Genomic DNA, 12,873 nt, shown 5'->3' with positions numbered 1-12,873 from the left:
CACTTAACATGCTCACGTCACTCAAAATCTCAAGGGAATATGGAAAAAGCCCTAAAAGCTTCCTACCAACAAGATCTAAACAATATGATGAGCAAGGTGATGACTTTTACCTTCCAACAAGAGCTCAATGTGGATGAACACGAGATTCCACATTCCTTCCTTGTTCCTCTATTGATTCTTTCCTCTTCTCTTCCAGTAGTTCACAAAAACACTCAAATATTAGCTCTCTCTCTCTCTCTCTCTCTCTCTCTCTTTCTTTCTTTCTTAGCTCACTATGGCCGATTAGGGTTTCACTCAAGGGAGTAAGGTGATTGGTGAGGCAGAAATGAGGGCATGATGTCCTTTAAATAGGACCCAACCCTGGAGATCTAGGGTTTCTTCTCACAGTGCCAACTCGCTGAGTTGGTCTCTCTGACTCGCCGAGTTAGTTGTAAAACCTACGTGGCCAATTCAACTCTACTCGACGAGTTGGGGCACCCACTCATCAAGTTGCTTAATTAAATCATAAATAAATATATATATATATATATATATATATATATATATATATATATATATATATAAATATTATACCTGGGAGTCAGGTTGTTAGAGTTATCCCAGATTTTTACTTATTTTTTTTAAGTATATGTTGTTTTGGGATTGATATAAGGATTCTAAGGTACTAGGTTTCTGTAGGGAATCTTGAGAACATCCCTGAATCTCTAAAACTTTCAACCATTGTATTCTGTCAAACTCCTTGCTCAAGGTTGGTTGTGCATCCGCCCGACCATAAATAACATAGGCATACATTCTAGGTTTATTTATGGTATGACTTATGTGATGGGTTTTGAGCATTCTAACACTTCCTAAGTGTACATGCAACCCTAATAACCTTGGATCTATGTTTGTCTAATTATCATGCAAAGTTGAATTCCAAGGCTATATTCCTATCTAGCATACATGGGGAACAATTTTAACTTGAATGATAGATAGAATAACTTACCTTGTTGTTGCTTGTGTTCCTTGAAACCTTGTGAGCCTAGCACCCCAAGTGTGATGCCTCAAATGCTTCACACAACACCAAATGCTCTTTGAAAAACTTATGAGAGAACACACACTTCTTGAAATCGGCCAAGCCCTCTTGTTTCCTTAGTATAGCCGATTTTGGTGGAGAATGAGATCCTTATATAGTGTTGACACATCTAGGGTTACACCATGTAAACCCTAATGTGTCATGACTCTTCATTTCCATGACCCATGGGTTTGTAACTCCCATGGAGCATCCATGAAGCATCCTATGGGTGGAACCCAACTTGATAGTCCATGGAGCCTCTTAGCCCACTATACAAGATATGGATGATTTACATAATCAACCCATATATTTAATTAGTTATCTTTTGATCACTTAATTAATTCTAAATTAATTCTTGATCAAACTAATCAAATAATATTATTAATATATTAGAACTTATAATATATTAATAATCTCCAAGTGTTATTTCTCTCATTTAGTATATCCAATTGCATGGTGCCATGCAACCCAAATGGACCATGCCGGGTCAGGTCAAGTACATACTAGAAATAGTTATGGACTTAGACACCTTATCCAACAGTCTCTCACTTGGATAAGTCTAATAACTATTACTGCAAGTATGACTTCAGGAACCGATCGGCAATCGTAGCTCTTTTCAAGGTTTCTCGGAACTGAGACGATGATGGTACGCCATTTAAGATAAGTGATCATATAATCCTCTGTTCTAGATATCAGTCGGACAAATACATGGAACAATGTCTTACTTATTGTCCAACAGTCTGTTTCTCGATTTCCGATTTGTTTGACAAAGAACTTAATTGAACACATCAACTTAGTTCTGACCAGGCCCGGTACATGGGTCAAAACAAAATCATCGAGGGGCCCAGATATCAGCTTCTAATCCAAGAAGGAACAGATAAACTTCGACTCATATGTTTGTTCTACCACTCATTGAATTACACACAACAGCACGATTTATAACATCGAGTTACCAATGCATTTTCGTACAATCAATGCATAACCAACTTGTAAGTAACAAATCATATCTCTAGGTTTGAAGACTTATATGATATTACCGTCTCACGATCACTCGAGATAGAATTCCATGAAGTGATTCCAGTGAGCGTGGGTTGAGTCCAATGCTCAGAACTTATGAGCACTCATGATTGTTGTAGCCCTTGTCTAACACCTTAGACCTCTGCAACCAATCATGACAGTCTTGATTCATACCTACTTCCGACATATGACCGACTGTGGAGGTTTGAATAATATGTTATACCAAACAAAATTATTCTGGAAGTCAAAACATGCAAAAGAAATATAGTAAACGATTGACAAGAGATAGCAACACTTTAGTCATAAATAAAACACCTTTTATTCATCATCTAATGTCAATTACACTTTACAAATTTCTAGGTCATCTAACTACTAAATCTAATATCATCCTTCAGCCCTATGCTCCGAGCATGCTGGAGATGCTTAACCCGAGTCAGTCCCTTCGTGAGGGGATCTGCTGGGTTCTCATCCGATGATACCCTCTTTGCCATGAGGAATCCTTCTTCTATTCGATGTCTAATAAAATGGTATTTTCTGTCGATGTGCCTGGATCTCCCATGATCCCTTGGTTCCTTGGCTAAGGCAACAGCGCTTTCACTATCACAGAAAATTTCCATTGGCTCTTTAATAGCTGGTACAACTCCAAGGTCTCCGATGAAGTTCTTTAGCCATATAGCCTCCTTTGCCGCCTCGCTCGCTGCAATATACTCTGATTCACAAGTGGAATCTGCCACTGTCTCTTGCTTGGAACTCTTCCAAGAAATTGCTCCTCCACTTAGGGTAAAGACCCAGCCTGACTGAGAGCGGAAATTATCCCTATCAGTCTGGAAGCTAGCATCACTATACCCTACAACTCTCAAGTCATCACTCCCACTGAGGGTAAGGACCCAGTCCTTAGTCCTTCGTAGGTACTTGAGAATATTCTTTACCGCAGTCCAGTGTGCCTTGCCAGGGTTCCCCTGAAACCTGCTAACCATGCTCAAGGCAAAGGCTACATCAGGTCGAGTACACGTCATAGCATACATGATCGAACCTACAGTCAAAGCATAAGGTACTCGACTCATTTCTGCTATCTCAGCCTCAGTGCTAGGGCTTTGTGTCTTACTCAACTTGGCGTTACTCTGGATGGGTAACTCTCCTTTCTTGGAGTCCTGCATGCTGAATCTCTTCAGCACCTTATCCAAGTAGGTACTCTGACTAAGTCCAATTATTCTTTTACTCCGATCTCTTAAGATCCTTATCCCTAAAATATAGGCAGCTTCACCAAGGTCCTTCATAGTGAAACAGTTTCCAAGCCAGGACTTTACTTCCTGCAGGGTTGGAATGTCGTTTCCTATGAGTAGTATGTCATCCACATACAATACCAAGAAGCTAACTATACTCCTACTAGCCTTGACATACACACAGGATTCATCTTCACTCCTAGAAAAGCCAAATTCCTTGACCTTTTCATCAAAGCAAAGATTCCATCTGCGAGGTGCTTGCTTTAATCCATAAATGGATTTCTCAAGCTTACACACTCTATTAGGGTACTCGTTGCTAACAAAACCCTCTAGCTGACTCATGTAAACATCTTCAGCCAACTTTCCATTAAGGAAAGCGGTTTTGACATCCATCTGCCATATTTCATAGTCATGAAATGCAGCTATGGCTAACAGAACCCAAATAGACTGAATCTTGGCTACCGGAGAAAAGGTCTCATCATAATCCACTCCAAGAATTTGAGAGAAGCCCTTTGCAACCAGTCTAGCCTTATAAGTGTGTACTTTACCATCCATGTCGGTCTTCTTCTTGAAGACCCATTTGCACCCCACTGTCTTACGACCTGGTACATTTTCAACCAAGTTCCAAACTTGATTGTCATACATGGATTGTATCTCGCTATCCATAACCTCTTTCCATTTAGCAGACTCGGGGGCTGCCATGGCTTCCTCGTAGCTGTTAGGGTCATCTTGACTTACTAGTGTCCTATCACTAATAAGTGTCTCACCTTCTGCAGTAATATGGAATCCATAGTAATGCTCAGGTGCACTCCTAACTCTCATGGAACGCCTCAGAGGTACAGATTCGTCAATTGGCTCAACAGGAGTTTCCTCCTCAAGTTGAGGACTAGAGTTTGAAGTTCCTTCACCACTTGACTCTTGAATTTCTTCAAGATCAATTTGCCTCCCACTGTCTCCTTGGCTTATAAACTCTCTTTCTCGAAAGACTCCTCTTCTTGCTACAAAGACCACATTGTCACTAGGTCTGTAGAAGAGGTAACCAAAGGATTGTTGTGGGTAGCCGATTAAAATACACCTCTCGCTTCGAGGTTCGAGCTTATCATGAGTCTCGCGTCTCACAAAAGCCTCGCAACCCCAAATCTTGATGTGGTCTCGTGAGGAGTTTTGGCAACTTTCTTTGTATGGACTAGATTAAGGATATGGGCGGCAGTCTCTAAGGCATACCCCCAGAATGAGATTGGTAGCGAAGCTCGACTTATCATGGAACGAACCATGTCCAACAAGGTTCGATTACGCCTCTCAGCCACACCATTCAACTGCGGTGTCCTGGGAGGTGTCAATTGTGAGACAATCCCACATTCCCTTAGATAGTCGAGGAACTCTGAACTAAGATACTCACCACCTCGATCGGATCGAAGCATCTTAATGTTCCTGCCCAATTGATTCTCGACTTCCTGTTTAAATTCCTTAAACTTCTCGAAAGTCTCTGACTTATGCTTGATTAAGTAGACATATCCATATCTACTGTAATCATCAGTAAAAGTCAAATAATAACGATTAGCATCCCTTGTGGCATGTTTGAATGGTCCACACACATCCGTGTGTATAAGGTCCAACAAACCTTCACCTCTTTCACACGAGCCTGTGAAGGGTGACTTTGTCATTTTTCCAAGTAAGCATGATTCGCAACTATCATTTGACTTTAGGTCAAACGACTCCAAGACTCCATCCTTTTGGAGTTGGCCTATGGGTTTCTTGCTTATATGTCCAAGACGACAATGCCATAATGATGCTTTATCCAAGTTATTATTATTAGGAGAATCAATACACAAAACATTATTTCCTGAGTTATCTACAATAGATACAGCTTCATACACACCATCACAAGGTAATGCTTTAAAATAAAGAACATTATTAAAGAAAGCATTAATCGAACCAACTTCATTATCAAATGAAAAGGTGAAACCTTGTTTGTACAATGCATGAAAGGAAATAATATTTCTTGCCATTTCTGGCGAATAACAACACTTATTCAAATCTAAATTTAACCCACTACTTAGCGATAAAGTATAAACTCCAATCTTGGTGACAGGTGTAACTTTCCTATTCCCCATGATTAAGTTTATTCTTCCTTGCTCCACATTCTCACTTCTTCCTAGTCCCTGCAAGTCACAACAAATGTGAATACCACAACCGGTATCAAGGACCCAAGATTTCGAATGGGGTGAGTTAATAGAAATGATAGTGTAAATACCTGCATGGTTGGGTTTAACTTTCCCATCCTTCACATCTTGCTGGTATTTTGGGCAGTTCCGCTTCCAATGTGATTTTTCATGGCAATAGAAGCATTCAGCCTCTTTTGGGTCAGAAGAAGGAGTGACAAAACCTTTCTTGGTTCCACTTGAAGAAGAGCCATCAAGGGTCCTAACCTTGGTACCCTTCGAAGAACTCTTTCTCTTCTTCCCTCGACTTTTCCCGATTGCCAAAACCGGAGTGGAGTTTGGAGTAGGAGCGTTAACAACTGACTTCCCCTTAAGACCTGATTATGCGGTCTTGAGAAGTCCCTAAAGTTTGCTGAGTGTGACCTCTTCCTTATTCATGTGATATATCATGCGGAATTGATCATAGCACGATGGTAAGGAGCGCAAAATTATATCTATTGCAAGCTCCTCAGGGAAGTTCACATTAAGCTTCAGCAATCGATCCACATACCTTTGCATTTTCTGCATGTGGCTCGTGACGGAATCCCCGTCCTTCATCATGGTTGTTATCATGGAGCAGATGATTTCGTACCTCTCTTGTCGTGCACTTTGATTGTATCTTTCCATCAAATCTTGGTGCATTTCATAAGGGTAGAAATCCTCATAGGACTTTTGGAGTTCTACTGTCATTGTGGCCATCATGATGCATGCTACTTTCGTAGCATCCCTTTCATGTGCCTGAAAGTCAGCGATCTCCTGAGGAGTTGCAGTGGTCTCATCAATCTCCTTATGCTTCTTGTCGAGGACATATTCTTTGTCCTCGTAGCGGGTAATCATTCTGATGTTTCTGATCCACTCATTGAAGTTGGATCCATCAAAAGTGACTTTCCCAAACAAGCTCATAAGAGTAAAGGATCCATTAGGATTCGAGCCAGAAGCAGCATTGTTTGAAGACATCTGAAGGAAGAGGACAAGATTATTTTAGATATTAGGAGAGTCCTTAATAAAACACCCAAATGTAATATTAAGGCTAGGATCCAATCACAATATATTATAGGTTAGAAGAGGTATGCCGTAATCCAAGCTATAACATATTTGAAACGTAGGTGAATGACGATTCACCAATTTCCACCATGAAAACCGAAATATTAGATATTTGGTTTTATGATTGGTTCTTAGAAATTCCTAGATTCTTTGAGATTCAATGAACTTTTCAAAGGCATGTTTCAATCTCGAGTGTGCCCTCCAGGTTTTGTGACTGTGATACCGAGGATCACAAAACGAGGTGTGAAGTAACCATGCAAATCACTTGGTACCCTTAAAGTTTATCACTCAATCGATGTGTCGGTAAACCACACACGCTCCACCGATACTATAATAAACCTTAAGTCACCCTTTACCTACCTTGTTAAGTCCAAGTTAGTGTGCCGGTTAACCACACACGCTCCACCAATGACTTAGACAAAGTGTAAAGTGTAATTTCATGGATTAGCACCTTATTCACATTTTCCTAAAGTAACTAAGATTGGGAATTTAATAAAACATTTAGTTACTTTATAATATTCATCATACTTTGAATGAGAATTTATAAGTCCTTGTCTTACCCGTTCGGCTAACGACCCTCTACCAGTCAAGCAAGCGGTGGGTGAGAGTAGACACCCATTAAGTCACCATTTATAGGCAACAACCTTATACCCACCTTATAGACCGGCTTTGTGAATGAGGCGTACTAGCGGTAAGACGACTTTGTTCTTATACATACATATATATATATATATATATATATATATATATATATATATATATATATATATATATAATTATTAAATCATCATAATATAAGTATAAGGGTTGAATTTTAACTTTTAAAATTCTAGGGGTTGGAACTAAAGTTTTAACTTAACTTTACTTGTTCCAAAGCTTGAGGGAAAGTTTTGTAACTTTCAAAACTTTTCATTTCTTGTAACTTATGAGTTTAATAGAGTAATAAAATGAAGACTCTTCATTTTCTAACTCTTGTGTTCTTTTAATGGTTTTAATTCAAGTGTGACTCTTGGTTTTCCATAACTTGAGGACAAGTTATGGACTCCATTAAAACACATTATGATCAAGAATCAATCTACCACATAGGTTACAAATAATTCCTATGATCATCTAAAACATCATAAGAACAAGAACATGAATATAAACACATTCATAAATCAAAACTTGCACTTAAAACTTTGTAATTTTGATAACTAGTTGGTGTAAATGAATTAGCAAAGACATTACACCATCTAAAACAAGTTTTCAAGTACCAAAATAGTTTAGGGTAATGTTTCTAATTCATTTCCAGCAACTCAAGTCGAAATTCTGCAACCTGTCGACCCTACTGGCCGAGTGCATGAACTTACTCGCCGAGTTGGTTGAATATACACGTGAACTCGATAGACTCGACGAGTCCATTCGTAGACAGCAAGATTTTCGACTTTGTTTTCAACTTTTAAGCACAAATAAAAAGCAAACAAGCCTAGGCTCTGATACCACTGATGGGTTTTGAGCATTCTAACACTTCCTAAGTGTACATGCAACCCTAATAACCTTGGATCTATGTTTGTCTAATTATCATGCAAAGTTGAATTCCAAGGCTATATTCCTATCTAGCATACATGGGGAACAATTTTAACTTGAATGATAGATAGAATAACTTACTTTGTTGTTGCTTGTGTTCCTTGAAACCTTATGAGCCTAGCACCCCAAGTGTGATGCCTCAAATGCTTCACACAACACCAAATGCTCTTGGAAAAACTTATGAGAGAACACACACTTCTTGAAATCAGCCAAGCCCTCTTGTTTCCTTAGTGTAGCCGATTTTGGTGGAGAATGAGATCATTATATAGTGTTGACACATCTAGGGTTACACCATGTAAACCCTAATGTGTCATGACTTTTCATTTCCATGACCCATGGGTTTGTAACTCCAATGGAGCATCCATGGAGCATCCTATGGGTGGAACCCAACTTGATAGTCCATGGAGCCTCTTAGCCCACTATACAAGATATGGATGATTTACATAATCAACCCATATATTTAATTAGTTATCTTTTGATCACTTAATTAATTCTAAATTAATTCTTGATCAAACTAATCAAATAATATTATTAATATATTAGAACTTATAATATATTAATAATCTCCAAGTGTTATTTCTCTCATTTAGTCTATCCAATTGCATGGTGCCATGCAACCCAAATGGACCATGCCGGGTCGGGTCAAGTACATACTAGAAATAGTTATGGACTTAGACACCTTATCCAACATTATGTACCGTACTAACCTTAATTGAAGCGTTTGACCTAAAGGGTTGAGTTGGTAGTTTTAGTTGGAGTTATGTTAGAGTTTTATTAAGTGTTCTCATCGAGGGTTAGAGTACAATTACTCTTATATGTTATTTTTTGGTGGGGTTTGTTGAATTATTAAGCTTTCTTATGTACTCCAAGACTACCAAGTACAGACGAGGGCTAGACAAGAAACACCGGAGGGCATGTCCATTTTAGCAATTAAGTCATTCTGAAATCTAACAACCATAGCGGCCTTTCAAACCAGATTCTCGTATTGTAAGTAACCAAGAAGTAGTGCAATTAATATTAATAATACTTTTATTAGAAGCTAGTTGTTATAATTGTATTCCTCTTTCGAGTATACGAATTCTCTATAGCCAATTTAGCTTTGATACCAATCTTTCACACCCCCAGCCGAGGCGGCGAAACACATCGGACTATGTGACTAAGCTCATGGGTCACAGGTAAACAGAATATATAACACTATTACAACAAAAAAAAATCATTAGAGTTTCATATTGATTTTTAAATATAATGTTCTTACAGATAAAAATAGCACTTGATTTGCCTTCACAGATAGGCAAATAATATAACAACTAGTAAACTATGTCACTTATAATCCATTCTGTCTTGAATATATGTTTAGTGATTTCCTGATAATACATGTAATTTTGAGGGTCAACACAAGATTGATGAGAATTATAGGTTTTCTACTAACAACAGCAATACTTTTAATATGTCTAAAGAGTATTTTCTTTGTATGTATAACTATAGTTAATAAAAATTTTGTAATGAGTCTTAAAAAACCAAATTGTATTTTTGTATAAGTAAATTTGTACTTAAAACTATGTTTGTAATGCATCTTTGAATATCCTTGAAAACCAAATTATTATGTGACATAAGTAATTCCACACTTAAAATAGTTTTGGAAGCAATCAAGCCCATGGTTGGTAGTGATATATATATATATATATATATATATATATATATATATATTCTAGTTAACGTTTATAATGAGTCCTATAACCGAGGTATGTGACCGAGTATACCCACTGCAACGCTTTATTGGACGTTGTAGTAATAAATGTAGACACATATCACCCGCTTCGATTGATCCGTCGAGGTTGTAGCTACTAACCATAGGTGGAGATGTCAACCATGTGTAGATCTATACATATGTATCTCGCTCCAAATATTAACGGTTACAGCAGTATGTTTATGCTAAGTGTTTAGACTCACCTAATGAATAATGTCTCACTAAAAATCCCTTGACAAAAAAGTTTACAAATAACTTTCAGTCCTAACTTAATTATGATTAAGTCACTCGGCATAATGAATATCGTTCTATAAAGTTTATAAAATCCGAGTATGTTTGACATGTTTGTAAAAGTGTACTGTGCTCGCTTTTATAAAAATGAATGTTTCAAATAAATGAACACATGTACATGGATAAACGTTGTGTACTTAAGCATATAAATAAACATGCATAGTAGTAGTTTGAAATTCTTGAAATATTACAAAGTTTTATAATGTGCTTGATATAATATACAATGTCACATAAAAATCATATATTCTATATCATGTAGTATTTGTTGTATAAACTAGTTATTTCACGATAAAATAACCATAATATGTATACGAAAAAGTTTATACTAGTTTATCTCTAACAATATGGTAAAATGTTAAAGAATAATAATTTATAAACTAGATTTATCGTATTTTCGTATAAAAATGAAATTGATTTGTATAACAAAATATTTAGGCACATGTATTACCCCTAAAATACTTAAAATATTAAAAAGGGGTCGTAAGCACTCATCCTTGAAGTGTGAGTTCCAATCGTTCAAATTCGTTTTCTTTGAGAAGCTAGACGTGAGAAACCACAAATCCACAATTCTTGAATGTTTGGAATACTTTAGGGTCCATTTCGTAATGAATTTAAACCATAGGGTTTTTTTTTGTAACTTCACTAAACTATAGGGGCTTTTTGATAATTAAATTAAATGAATATGACTGTTGTGGTTTATAATTATCCAAGTGTGGGTTGTTTTTGAATAAATGGTATCATTATTTGGGTATTGCGACTGATTTTGATTAACTTAATCAAGGAAGGGGTGATTTTGTTCAATTTAAAACAAGGTTCTGAGCCTTTTGACCTTTGACTTGGTCAAAATCAGAAACATGTTATTAGGTCGTGTTTCGTGATCAAAAGCGGCTCCAAGAACAAAAGAGGCGTCGCCCTCTTCATAGATGGGGAGAGGGAAGAATCGAGCGATCAAGCAGCGAACTGAGTTGGTCTCGGTGGTGCTAATCTATCGGAATAAGTGAGCATCTCCGGTGTTTGGCCGAACCAAAGGAAGGAGGGCACGAGGCAGCGAGATTTCGCTCTTTCTTGTCCGAGTGGGAGGTGCGAAGAGAGGAGGAGCGATCGGCGATGAGGGGGTTTGCCTTCGGGGTTTGAAGAGGCCGAAGTGACGGAGGAAATGGTGCAGTGTCGCGAGCAGCAGCAGCGAAGAAGTCGTGTCTTCGGTGGGTGCAGCGATGAGATGCGATCGGGGGTTGAAGAGGAGGCACCTTCGGTGCTTGGCTGGACCGAAGAGAAGAAGAAAAAGGGAATGGAAGCAGCGGGATGTGGGGTATACCATTGGTTTTCGGTGACAAAATCCCGACAATGAGCTGTTTGGTGATCGGGAAAGGCTGCAGCGATCAACAACAGGTAAGGGTTCCTTCTTTTTTCTATTGGGATTTGGAATCAATGTAGGATAAAGATCCGTTTGGGTATGTTTTTGACAGAAATTGATAGGGCTGTTGCTGTTCGACAAGGGAAAGCAGGAAAACAGATGAGGAAAGGGGTGCTTGAGTGTTGCTTGTCATCGAGGGAGAGGGAGAACGGGGCTGCCTCTTCTTGACTTTCACTGGTAAAAATCCTAAATTGTGGTGTGTGTTCTTAGCTGAAACAGCAAAAATTGGAGGATATTAGTATAACCGATTCCTCATAAATCAGATGGGTGTTAATGTGTTGTTTATTTGGAGCTTTATTGACAGGGAAGTGAAGAAGAAGAAGGGTGGAGTGTTAGATTGAGGGTAGAGTGGCGAAGAGGGTAAACGTGATTGAATTAACACTTGGGATGATCTTTATTTGATTGTAATTGTACAGATTGATCTTCTAGCACACGTAGCTAACTTTTAATTAAGATATGGGGGATATGAGGATGTACTTGGTGATCTTGATATATTTAGGATGATATTTGGGTTTTAAGATTTGTACAAGATATACTCACACATATGTATAAATATTTTATGATTTTGGGGAAGATTTGGGTTGTATAAATAGATGAGAGATAGAGTATTTATGTAGCATTGGTTAAATTGAAATGTGAACGAAAATAATATATTTTGATTTGTTTTCTTTAGGGAAATCTCCAGAAAAGTCCCAAAATTTTAGTCCAATTTATGATAAAGTCCCAAACTAAATTTTGTTTACAAAAAAGCACAGAATACCGGTTAAAACTTCGAAAAAAAACCCTTTTCGACCGGTTTTGAAGATTTATTCGGTATTCCGTCTTTTTTCGTTAGTTTGCTTAAAATTTTGGGACTTTTCCGGAAACTACATTATAACCAAAATATTGGGACTTTTTTGAAAATTACCATGGAATTAATGGATATTATTATTAACAAATCATTTATAAACATAATAAATATTTTTATTATAAAGAAGAAAATACACTTGTTGCTAATTTCTAGGAATAAATTGGTGGTCTAAGTACTCCTCTATTGCTTATTAACCACATCAAACTCTCTACGTTCCTCCTATGCATCGTTGTGCATATGATGATGAGATGTACCCAGTGAGTGTTCATCTAATGTTGTTGTTCCTCTTATGTTATTTAACCTAACTACCACCCAACATCCATACCTCACACGGTAACAACCATACACTAACACACATCTATAAAATGTGAAAAAGTAAATCGAAAATGATAGTTTATGTGGAAAAAATTGTAAGGTGATTATCTATGTAAATTGTCATTCAGTGTTTATTTTTCACTATGTTTGT

The 12,873-nt window shown here is 37.6% G+C and overlaps 1 long non-coding RNA gene across 1 annotated transcript; it reads left to right on the top strand.

Moving 5' to 3' along the window:
• The first annotated feature begins 11,042 nt into the window (after positions 1-11,042).
• On the top strand, positions 11,043-12,132 carry LOC145033758 (uncharacterized). The gene is made up of 2 exons (XR_013677689.1): positions 11,043-11,532; positions 11,610-12,132. It is a non-coding gene; the product is annotated as an uncharacterized LOC145033758 (long non-coding RNA).
• The last annotated feature ends 741 nt before the right edge of the window (positions 12,133-12,873 follow it).

This window comes from Lactuca saligna, chromosome 3 (genome assembly GCF_052625555.1).
Source record: "Lactuca saligna cultivar CGN05327 chromosome 3, ASM5262555v1, whole genome shotgun sequence".
NCBI classification, from domain to species: domain Eukaryota; kingdom Viridiplantae; phylum Streptophyta; class Magnoliopsida; order Asterales; family Asteraceae; genus Lactuca; species Lactuca saligna.
Note: the sequence above shows the minus strand (reverse complement) of the source record. Positions and strands in the feature narration are given on the sequence as shown.